Source organism: Chlorocebus sabaeus, chromosome 19, assembly GCF_047675955.1.
Source record: "Chlorocebus sabaeus isolate Y175 chromosome 19, mChlSab1.0.hap1, whole genome shotgun sequence".
In the NCBI taxonomy this organism is placed as follows: domain Eukaryota; kingdom Metazoa; phylum Chordata; class Mammalia; order Primates; family Cercopithecidae; genus Chlorocebus; species Chlorocebus sabaeus.
This window is the reverse complement of record NC_132922.1, coordinates 33968328-33980554: the sequence shown is the minus strand read 5'-3', so window position 1 is coordinate 33980554 and position 12227 is coordinate 33968328. Positions and strand designations below refer to the sequence as shown.

General features: G+C 44.6%; 1 pseudogene; it reads left to right on the top strand.

The window, feature by feature from the left end:
- The first annotated feature begins 647 nt into the window (after window positions 1-647).
- Window positions 648-11126, top strand: LOC140709190 (uncharacterized; annotated as a pseudogene).
- Window positions 11127-12227: the final 1101 nt, after the last annotated feature.

The window sequence follows — 12227 nt, the reverse complement described above, 5'->3', positions numbered from 1 at the left end:
CAAGTCTTCAAAAGTTAGCATAATCTCATCAGTACAACTGTTTAAGAGCAAGTGGCAGTGGGTGTTAAGTTCAATCTCTCAACAATTATTCACTCAAAAATAGTGGGGCTATGAAGACAACCCTGGGGAAACACTTGGAATGTCTGTTGCCGGCCAGCCCAAGCTTTAGGTGGATAAAAGTATTATGGGGATTAGATAAAGGATTTATGGTACATAGACACCATGGAATACCACGCAGCCCTAAAAAAATAATAAAATCATGTCATTTGCAGTGACATGGATGCAGCTGAAGGCCATTATCCTAAGTAGATGAATGCAAAAAGAGAACAGTAGTATAATATGGTAAGTTAAGGTTTCCAAATGTGCCTCCTGAGTTTCAAGCTTATCTGCCAAGCCAGACAGAAACACAAATATGAAATGAAGGGAGAAAAAGGAGAGATCAGACTGTTACTGTGTCTATGTAGAAAGGAAAGACATAAGAAATTCCATTTTGACCTGTTCCTTGAACAATTGGTTTGCTGAGATGCTGTTAATTTATAACTTTGCCCCAGCCACTTTGCCCAAACTTTGAGCTCACAAAAACGTGTGTTGTATGGAATCAAGGTTTAAGGGATCTAGGGCTGTGCAGGACATGCCTTGTTAACAAAATGTTTACAAGCAGTATGCTTGGTGAAAGTCATCGCCATTCTCTAGTCTCAATAAACCAGGGGCACAATGCACTGCGAAAAGCCCCAGGGACCTCTGCCTTGGAAAGCTGGGTATTGTCCAAGGTTACTCCCCATGTGGTAGTCTGAAATATGGCCTCGTGGGATGAGAAAGACCTGACCGTCCCCCAGCCCAACACCCGTAAAGGGTCTGTGCTGAGGTGGATTAGTTAAAGAGGAAAGCCTCTTGCAGTTGGGGTAGAGGAAGGCCACTGTCTCTTGCCTGCCCCTGGGAACTGAATGTCTCGGTATAAAACACGATTGTACATTTGTTCAATTCTGAGATGGGAGAAAAACTGCCCTATGGTGGGAGGCGAGACATGTTGGCAGCAATGCTGCCTTGCTATTCTTACTCATCTGAGATGTTTGGGTGGAGAAAAACGTAAATCTGGCCTACATGCACATCCAGGCATAGTACCTCCCCTTGAACTTAATTATGACATAGATTCTTTTGCTCGCATGTTGTTTTGCTGACTTTCTCCCTATTATCACCCTGCTCTCCTACCACATTCCTCTTGCTGAGATAGTGAAAATAATAATCAATGAAAACTGACAGAGCTCAGAGAACGGCGCCAGTGCAGGTCCTTGGTATGCTGAGTATCTGTCTCCTGGGCCCACTGTTGTTTCTCTATACTTTGTCTCTGTGTCTTATTTCTTTGCTCAGTCTCTCGTCCCACCTGACGAGATATACCCACAGGTGTGGAGAGGCAGGCCACCCCTTCATGAAAGTTCTCATATCCATTTCTTTCATTTATAATTTCAATTTTAGATTCAGAGGGTACATGTACAAGTGTGTTACAAAGGCATATTGTATGATGCTGAAGTTTGCGTATAATTGAACCTATCACCCAGGCAACGAACACAGTACACAATAGGTAGCTTTTCAACCCTTAACCCCCTCTCTCCCCCATGCTGTATTTCCCAGTGTCTATTGTTCCCATCTTTCTGTCCATGTGTATGTAAAGTCTAGTTTCTGTTTATAAATGAATAAACATGGTATTTGGTTTTCTGTTTCTGCATTAGTTCACTTAGGATAATGGCCTCCAGCTGCATCTATGATGCTGCAAAGGACAAGATTTCATTCTTTTTTATGGCTGCATAGTATTCCATGGTGTATATGTACCACACTTCTTTATCTAATTCTCCATTGGTGAGTGCCTGGATTGACTACATGTCTTTGCTTTTGTACACAGTGTTGCAGTGAGCATAAGGATGCGTGTGTGTACAGATAGAAAGATTTATTTTCCTTGGGTATATACCCAGTAATGGAACTGCTAGGTTAAATGATAGTTCAACTCAGTAGTTTGAAAAATCTCCAAACTGCCCTGCATAGTAGCCTACCTCACTTGCACTCCCACCAACAGTGTATGTATTTCCTTTTCTCTGCAGCCCCACCAACATCTGCTATTTTTGGACTTTTTAACAAAAGTCATTCACACTGGTATGGCATGGTATCGCATTATAGTTTTTATTTGCATTTTTCTGATAATGAGCAGTTTTTCATATGTTTTTTGGCTACTTATATGTCTTCCTTTCTTCTTTTGAGAAGTGTCTGTGCATGTTTTTTGCCCATTTTTAAATAGGGCTATTTGGTTTTTGCTTGTTAAATTGTTTAGGTTCCTTATAGATTCTGGGTATTGGGTCTTTATTGAATGCATAGTTTGCAAATATTTTCTCCCATTCTGTAGGTTTTCTATTTACTCAATTGATAATTTCTTTTCCTACATGGAAGCTCTTTAGTTTAATTAAGTCCCACTTGTCAATTTTTGGTTTCGTGTAGCAATTGCTTTTGAGTACTTATTCATAAATTATTTGCCAAGACTGATGTTGTGAAAAGAATTTCCCAGATTATCTTCTAGGATATTTATGGTTTGATGTCTTACATATAACACTTTAATCCAACTTGATTTAACTTTCCTATAGGGTAATAGGTAGGGGTCCAGTTTCATTCTCCTGTATATGGATTGCCAGTTATCCCAGCACCATTTGTTGCATAGAGTTCTTTCTCCATTGCTTATTTTCTTAAGTGGTTGAAGATTAGATATTTGTGAGTATGTGGCTTTATTTCGGTGTTCTCTATTCTGTTGCATTGGCCTATGTATCCGTTTTTATACCAGTAGCTTGTTGTTTTGGCTACTACAGTAACCTCGTGGCATAGTTTGAAGTTGGATGATGTGATGACTCTGGTTTGGCTCTTTTTACTTAGGTTTGCTTTGGCTCTTGGGGCTCTTTTGGTTCAATATAATCTTTAGAACAGTGTTTTCTAAATCTGTGAAAAATAGCATTGGTAATTTGATAGGATAGGATTTGTAGATCACTTTGTGCAGTACGGCTATTTTAATAATTTGGATTCTTTCAATCCATGTGCGTGGAATTTTTTTTCATTTGTTTGTCATCTACGATTTCTTTCAGCAGTGTTTTATAGCTCTCCTTGTAGAGATCTTTCACCTCCTTGGTTACATATATTCCTAGGGATTTATTCTTTTTGTGGCTATTGTTAATAGGATTGCATTCCTGATTAGACTTTCAGCTCTAACATTATTGATGTATACAAATGCTACTGATTTTCATACATTGATTTTCTATTCTGAAATGTTAATGAAGTGGTTTATTACTTCTAGAAGCCTTTTGGTGGAGTCTTTAGGGTTTTAGGTATAGAATTATATCATCAGTGAAGAGAAATAGTTTGACTTTTTCTTTTTCTCTTTGGATGACTTTTATTTCTTTCTCTTGCCTGATTGCCCTGGCTAGGACTTCCAGTATTACATCAAATAGAAGTGGTGAGAATGGGAATCATTTTTTGTTCTACTTCTCAAGGGGACTGCTTCCAGCTTTTTTCCAATCAGTATAATGTTAGCTGTGTGTTTGTCATTGATGGCTCTTATTATTTTGAGGTATATTCCTTTGACGCCTACTTTATTGAGGGTTTATTTTTTTAACACAAAGAGACATTGAATTCTATCAAAAGCTTTTTTTTGTGTGTGCATCTATTGAGGTGATCATGTGGGTTTTGTTTTTAATTCTGTGTATACGGTAAATCACATTTATTGATTTGCATATGTTGAAACAACCTTGATTCCAGAAAAGAAATCTACTGGGTGATGGTGAATTAACTTTTGGATGTGCTGCTAGATTAAGTTTGCTAGTAGTTTGTTGAGAATTTTTAGTATATGTTCATCAGGGATATTGACTTGTGGGGTGTTTTTTTTTTTTTTTTCTTGTGTCTTTGCTAGTTTTGATATCAGGGTGACACTGGCTTCACAGGTTAGTTAAGGAGGAGTCCCTTCTCTATTTTTTTGAATCGTTTCAGCAGAATTGGTACCAGTTGTTCTTTGTATATCTGGTCGAATCCAGCTATAAATCAATCTGGTCCTGGGCTTTTGTTGCTTGGTAGATTTTTATTACTGTTTCAATTTGCAACTCAAGATTGGACATTTCAGGGTTTCAACTTCTTCCTAATTCACTCTTGGGAGGTTGTATGTTTTTAAGAATTTGTCCATTTCCTCTAGAATTTCTGGTTTGTATACATAGAGGTGTTCATAATAGTCTCTGAAGATATTTTGTCTTTTTGTGGAATCAGTAGTAATGTCACCTTTGCCATTTCTGATTGTGCTTATTTTGGTCTTTCCTTTTGTTACTTTGTTAATATAGCTAGCAGTCTATCAATTGTGTTCATACTTTCCAAGAACAAACTTTTGATTTTTGATACTTTGTACAAATTCTTGTATCTCAATTTCATTCAGTTCTGCTCTGATTTTATCTATTTTCTTCTGTTAGCATCAAGGTTAATTTGTTCTTGTCAATCTAGTTCCTTTGGTGTAATGTTAGGCTGTTAATTTATGATCTTTCTATTCTCTTGATGTGGGCATTTAGCAAAGTTTATCTTTTCTTCTTAATACTACTTTTGCTGTATCCCAGAAATGTTGGCATGATTTGTCTCTGTTTTCATTAATTTGAAAGAATTTTTTATTTCTGCCTTAATTTTATTGTTGATGCAAAAGTCATTCAGGATCAAGTTGTTTAATTTCCATATAACCGGTTTTGAGCAATATTCTTGGTGTTAAATGATGTTTTTATTGCACTGTAGTCTGAGAGTATGGTCTAATTTCAACTTTTTTGAATTTATTGAGAGTTGCTTTATGGCTAAGCATGTAGCCAATCTTATGGTGTGTTCTATATGCAGATAAAAAGAATATGCATGTGGAATATTATGTGTTTATTGGGTGGAGTATTACTAACATAAAAACACACTTAGGTACACAGCCCAAAGACTCTATAAAACAACTACATAGTTGACTCTACAAAACGACCAGCTAACAAAATAATGACAGGATAAAAATCTCACCTATCAATATTAACCTTGAATGTAAATGGTCTAAACAACCCCACCTAAAATGGACAGAATGGTAAGTTAGATAAAGTAACAAGACTCTATTAGGTCAAATTGGTCAAGTGTCAAGTTTAAGTCCAGAATTTCTTTGTTAGTTTTCATCACAACAGTCTGTCTAAAGCTGTCAGTGGGATATTCAAATCCCCCACTATTATTGTGTGGCTGTGTAAGTCTTTTTGCAAGTTTAGAAGTATTAGTTTAATGAATCAGAGTGTGCTAATGTTGGGTGCCTACATATTTAGGATTTTTAAGTCTTCTTGTTGAACTAAATGCTTTATCATTATGTAATCCTTTTTTCCTTTTTTTTTTTTTTTTTTTTTTTTTTTTTACTGTTGTTGGTTTAAAGTCTGTTTTATATGACATAGCAATGGCAACCTCTGGTCTTTTTGTTTTTCATTTGTATGAGAGATTTCTCCAACCCTTTCCTTTCATCCCATGGATGGCGTTACATATTAGATAGGTCTCTTGAAGACAGTATATGGTTGAGTCTTCCAGCTTACCACTCTGTCCCTCTTAAGTGGGGTGTTTTGATCATTTACATTCAAGGTTAATATCGATGTGTGAGATTTGTATCTTGTCATTGTTTTGTTAGCTGGTTGTTTTGTAGATTCAACTGTGTAGCTGCTTTATAGGGTCTTTGGGCTATGTATTTAAACGTGCTTTTATGTTAGCAGGTTTCATTTTTCATTTCCCTAAAGAACCTCTTGTAAGGCTAGTGTAATGGTAACAAATTCTCTCAGCATTTGCTTTCTGGGAAAGGATTTTATTACTTATTTGCTTATGAAGCTTAGTTTGGCAGGATATTAAATTACTGGTTGGAATTTATTTTCTTTAAGGATGCTGAAAATAGGCTCCCAAGATTTTAAGGATTGTAAGGTTTCTGCTGATAGGTCTACTGTTAGCCTAATAGAGTTCCCTTTGTAAGTGACCTGACCCTTTCCTCTAACTCTTGTTAAGGCTTTTTCTTTCATGTCGACCTTGGAGAATCTGATAACTGTGTCTTGGTGATCATTGTCCTGCATAGTACCTCACAAAGGTACTCTAAATTTCTTGAATTGGCATGTTGACCATGCTAATGTGATTGAGGATATTTTTGTGTGGATTATATTCCCAACAACTTTTCCTTTTTTTTTTTTTTTTTTTTTTTTTGAGATGGAGTCTCGCTGTTGAACTCCAGCTGAACCCCAGGCTGGAGTTCAATGGCACAACCTTAGCTGGCTGCAACCTCCACCTCCCAGGTTCAAGCAATTATGCTGCCTCAGCCTCCTGAGTAGTTGGGACTACAGGCAAGCACCACCACACCTGGCTACTTACATATTTTTAGCAGAGACGGGGTTTCTACATGTTGGTCAGTCTGGTCTCGAACTCCCAACCTCAGGTGATCAGCCGGCCTCAGCCTCCCAAAGTGCTCGGATTACAGGCATGAGCCACTGCGCCCAGTCTCTTTTAACTCTTTTTGATTATATGAATCTTCCAATCTCCCCCAAACATCAGTGAATTGTTTCTAATTTTTTTTTTTTTTAAGAGAATGACAGAAACTCCACCCTGTTCCAGTGCGAGAGTACAGGGATTCCCTGGAAAGAGTCTGGCTTGGAGCCCTCAGACCAGAGTTTAGGTCCAGGGGTCCACTTGGTGACTCAGGAAAAACCCTGGACCCCACCTCAAGGGATCGTGGATCCCGCTGGTGGGAGTCTCAGAAGCAGGAGGCTGCTGGGCCATGTCAGGGACAAGGCTTTCTCCAGCATGCCCATGCAAGGCTCCTCAATAAAAAGAAATCATGTTGCCTGTTCTGCAGCAGGCACGCCATCCCCAGGCCCCTAAGACCTTCAGGGGACATCTCCACTCTGCCATCTGTGTGAACACACTCCACCTCCCAGCCTCTGCCACGTCACAGATGACTGAGGCTTCAGATGAGTGACCTCCCCAGGGTAACGTGGGCCTGTGCTTGGGTCCCAGCCTCTTCTATGACCCTTGGGTGGCTCTCAGCATGGGAGGCTGCTTCCTAGGCCTCTATTTGCTGTTCTGTGAATGGAACAGGTAACAGACCTCTAGGGCGGGCATGAAATGCCAAGCGCCTGCCACAGGGCCTGGCAACAAACTCTCAGGAAATTCAGGTCATTCTCTGGGAGTGGCCACAGATGCTTCTCAGAACCCCAACCTCTGGCACTACTCCAGCGCATGCAGTCTGGGCAGGACCCTTCATCATCCAGGTGTCCCAGGCCCACAAGTAGCTGACGCCTCAGATGGTACTTGTGGCCCACTGTGTGACCCCAGGCATACCTCCATGTTCTCTGGGCTGGGTCTCTCAGCCGCCACAGCTCTGCAGAGCCCAGGCTATGGGCTCCAGCCCCTAAGCTCCAGCTTGACTTGCTAAATATAATCTCCAGGGCTAATTTTAATCCTGGACAGGAATTGGACACATTCCCATGGCTAGGATGGGTCCCTAGAGGCTGGAGGTGACACCATCCCACACGACCTAGTGCCAAGATCATCCCCCAAATGACCCCTATGCCTATGGTCTCATGAGAACAGGGACCGGGGCTGAGCTTGGGCCTGAGTCTCTTGAGCATAGAAGGCTCAACTAAGACCCTTCTCAATCTGTCTCAATTTTAGTTACAGAGACACTATGGCTAGTGCAGGGGTCACGTGACAGGGGAACCCCCAAGAGGCAGGAAGTTGGGGGGCCTTTCTGGACTGAGATCCTAGAGCTGAGACAGGAAGTGAATTCCATGCAGAAGGAACAGCAGGTACAAGGATCCCAAGTGGGAGAGAAACAGCAGTGAGGTTGGAGTGGGTGGGGAGGGTGAGAGGCCACAGAAGCGGGGCCACACTGGGCCTTCTGAGCTGCAGGAGGCTCCGGGTTTTAGTCTAAGAGCAAAGACGAGTTATGAGAGGGTTTTGAGGAGAGAAGGGATGGGGCTGATTTATCATTTTAACATGCAGCTCACGGCTACCATGGAAAGCGGGACTATCAGGGCCGGGGTGGAGATGGCAGGAGGCTGGAGATGAGGTCAGGGTTGTGTCCATCTGAGCAGAGCTGGGGTGGTACCCTCTGTGTGCTGTTCTGTACCTCACACTGTAAGTCACTGGGTCCCACGGCTTATTTGACCCTCCAGAACATCAGGAGGTGCCCCAGCAACTCTGGTGCGAGGTGACAGGTGCAGATGAGCTGAGGCAGGGCTTAACTCTCCTGACCCCCCCATGACACTGCAACTCTCCTGATTCCATCACCAAAGAACCAAACTGTCCCCGACTCTGCCCCTGAGAGATCAAGCTCTAATCATGGCCTCCCTTGCTGACACATTCTCCATGGCTCCACATTGGCCTTGTGAGAAAATTTCTGCACCCAACCTGACATTCAAACAGCTTGCCCTAATCAGCTCCTGCCTACTTCTCTCTATCTTTGATAAATATTTCTGTCTAGACAGTCCTTTTTTCCCTTCCCCACCTAGCCAACTCCTAGTGACACTTCAGAACTCGGCTAGGTCAGATGAGGAAGTTCATGCCTGTAATTCCAGCACTCTGAGAGGCCAAGACAGGAGGATTACTTGAACCAGGAGTTTGAGGCCAGTCTGAACAACATGGTGTAACCCCACCTCTACAAAAAATATAAAAATTAGCTGTGTGTGGTGGCATGTGCCTGTAGTTCCACCCTGAAGCAGGAGGATCAATTGAGTATGGAAGGTCAAGGCTGCAGTGAACAGTGATTGTGCCACTGCACTTCAGACTGAGCTACAGAGAAAAAAAAAAAACAAAACAAAACTCAGCTCAAAAAAAAAACATTCCTCCAAGAAGCCCTCCCTGTCATTCCTCTGGAATCCCACAGTCCCCATCCTTCCCCTGTAGTTCTGACCCAATGGGGCTGGCAGTAGATACATCCAGCTTTGTCTCCCCTAGACTAGACAGTCCTCTAGATCAGGCCTAGGAGTGGACAGTAAAATGTAGAGAGTGCAACAGGTAAAGAGAGACGTGACTGACTCCCTCCTCTTTAGCTTCCCTTGACAGCTTCCTCTCAGTCTGCCCCAGCTGATATCCTGCCCAGAAACACACATGCTTGCAAATCCAGCCACTCACCATTGACCTGTCTTGGACTCAGGTGTGAAAAACCAGTCAAGGAATGCAGACCTGGAAGCCCAGGGTGTGCGTGTGTATTTTAGTCATGTGAAAATCCCACCCAAGCTCCAGACAGATCCTGGCGGCCCATTCTGCAGATGTTGGTGAGGTTGGTATTTGTGGGGAGGTGTCAGCAAAGGTTGAATGTGCCAGGCATGAGGCAAAAGCCAAGGTTTAGGGAGGCATCTTCTACACACACACCTGCCCCCTTGCCTTGTCCAGCCAGAAAGCAGAGAGCTGTGGCATTTGCCCAGCACAGAGGCAGATAGGTGGATCCACTGACCCAAGGATAGAGCAGGGAAGACAGGACAGGAGAAATCCAAGAGGGCTTCTAAGGGGAGAAGGCATGTAGTTTGGCTTAGATGCAGAGGCTAGGTAGGGGCCTGAGCAGATGAGTCGGGGACTGGGCATTTGAAGCTAAGAGTCTTGCACTTTCCTACCCCTTTCTTTGGCACCCTCATACTTGAGCATTTATTAGCAACTTGTGCTAACCACTGAGCTAAGCTGACCTCCAAATAATTAGAAAGCTTAAGTAAACCAGCATCCATAGATGACAAAGGTGACTGAGGACCTACTGTTACAAAGGCAAGGTAATTTGAGGCTGCAATGAGCTATGAGCAACTGTGTTCCAGCCTGGGAGACAGAATGAGACCCCATCTGTTAAAAAAAAAAAAAAAAAAAAAAAAAAAAAATAGCAATAACAGAAAGTATACATCAATCTCGATTTTTTTTTAAAAAATGCAAATGGCTTTACAGTTGTTTTATCAAAACTCAAAGAACAGGAAAGCCCAAATTATTTCAACAAAGTCAGACATTTTAAATAGATGATAGCTGCCCAAGTCATTTTTATGAAACTTCTTTATGTCAAAACCTAAGTCTAAAAAGAGAAAAGTGTTGACCTTCATACAGGCTGTGTTAGGCAGAGATTTCAAGGAAGTCTTCTCTGAAGAGGTGACATGTGAGCTGAGACCTGAAGCACCAGAAAGAGGCAGCCAAGCCAGGAAGAGGCAGGAATGGGAAGGTCTAGGGCAAGACTGGTCCTGGGAGGGGGAACTACAGCGGCAAAGGCCCAGAGGTGATCAGGAGCTTGGCATTTGGAAGCACAGAGTCTGTGTGACTGGACAGCATGAGAGGAGGAGATGGTGATAGGGTGTGCACTGCTCAGGCCACCTAGGTCCTGGAGCCTACAGTGAGAAGCATGGTCTTGACTCTGAGGGCAAAGGAGAGCCATGGAGATTTTGGGTAAAGGGGAAAGTCGGCATTTAATTTTATAGCTTTTTGAAGTTTGTTTTGTTTTGTTTTCTTAGAAACAGGGTCTCAGTCTGTTACCCAGATCGGAGTGCAGCTCAAAATATTTTCCAATTTATCTTGTGATTTTTTTTTTTTTTTGATCCAATGATTTAGAGGTGGGTTGTTAAATTTTCACATCTTTTCAGATGTCCAATAGTTCTTACTGTTGTTAGTTTCTAATTCCGTTTCAGTCAGATAACTTTTCTCTATCTCTTCTGTCTTCTGATCCTGTTTTTCCATTGACTACCATTGTTTAAATAAACTTATTTCAATGTGGTATTTACAATCCTATTTTAATTTTTTGTTCTATCTCTGACGTAGCTGTTCCAGGGATTATAATGTGCTTTTCAATTTTTCCAACGAATGAAGAACGAAGTGATCGACTTCTTGCCCCAGCTGGGGCTCTGGAGCGCTGCTCCGAGGCGGTGGATGGAGGGTGCCAGGCACATCAAGAGTTCTGCAGCCAGGGCCTGGGACAACCTCCCGCTCCACCTCCCCGGAGCCTCGCAGCCAGCGCCCCAGCGGCCGGTGCGCCCCGGCTAGGCTGGACCTCAGCGCTGTGGCGGCCGCAGACCTCACCTGAGCAGGCCCCGGGCTGCACGCGGACCGCCGGGCGCCCAGAACCCTAGAGGCAACCGGCGGGCTGGATCCGCACTGCGGTCCTGAGGAATGGATGACGTGCAGGCGACGAAGCTACCCACGTCTTTCATTTTGGAGGGGGAAAAAAAAAAGAAAAAATGGAAATGGAAGTTTGAAAATGTGTGGGCTCTCCGTCCTTTCCTTTGTTCCTGCGCGCCCTCTGGGGTGGGAGGCTCAGCGAACTTCAAGAGGTGGTCGGGATTCCCCCACCTCACCCCCAGATCCCCGGGAGAGGTCAGCACGGCCCCTTCCGTGGGTGTCACAGAGACGGATGCGGGTCCCTCTCCCCGGGAATGGGTAGGTCTGGGTCCAGTCCGCAGGACCCCCTCGCGAGTGCTGACGCAGAATGGAGTTGAGGTGGGGGCAGCGCTGGACCCCAGGGCCCCTGCCTGCCTCCTGGGGAGCCCGGTGACCCAGGCAGCCCTGGTGAGGCCCCAGGGTTCCCACAGGACGAACGCCGACAGTGAGGCCAAGGAGGCCCTGCTGCCCTCGGGACTGTCCCTCCAACCCCCAGCTTTCCGTGGTTCCTGGGCCCCCTCTGCAGAGGGGCAGGGGAGACCACCCTGGATCCTGAGGCGCCGAGCTTGAGGGACCCCAGAGCTCCAGCCAGGCCGCTTCCCTTGCGGATGGTGAAGCTGAGGTCCAGAGGAGGGAAGGGGCAGGTCCCGGGCGTTCCCCAGGCAAAGGGAGCCGATCTAGGGGCTGGGGTCACAGGAAGGGCTCCTGCGACCTCTAGGGCCCTAGACCCCGGGAGGATGAGAGACTGGGGGCCTTTCGTCCACCCCTGGGGCTGGGCAGAGGTTCAGCTTGTGTAACCCGAAGCAGCTTCTGGCCAGTCCCAGCCGCGGCCCCTTTAAGAGGGGGCGGTGCTTCAGCCTGGCGCGAGGGACGCTGCCAGCTTGCAGGCCCGTATAGAAGCGGAGACTGCGCTTCGCGCCAGGCCCCCGCAGCAGCGGCGGCGGCGTGGTCAGAGCGACCCTCGCAGAAGCTGCGGTGGTTTCCGTGTGTTGGTGGAGGAAGAGGCAGGTCTCGGCGGTAAGTGACGGGGGATGAACCCCACTGGGAACCCTCTGGGTCTCCCTGCTCCTTCC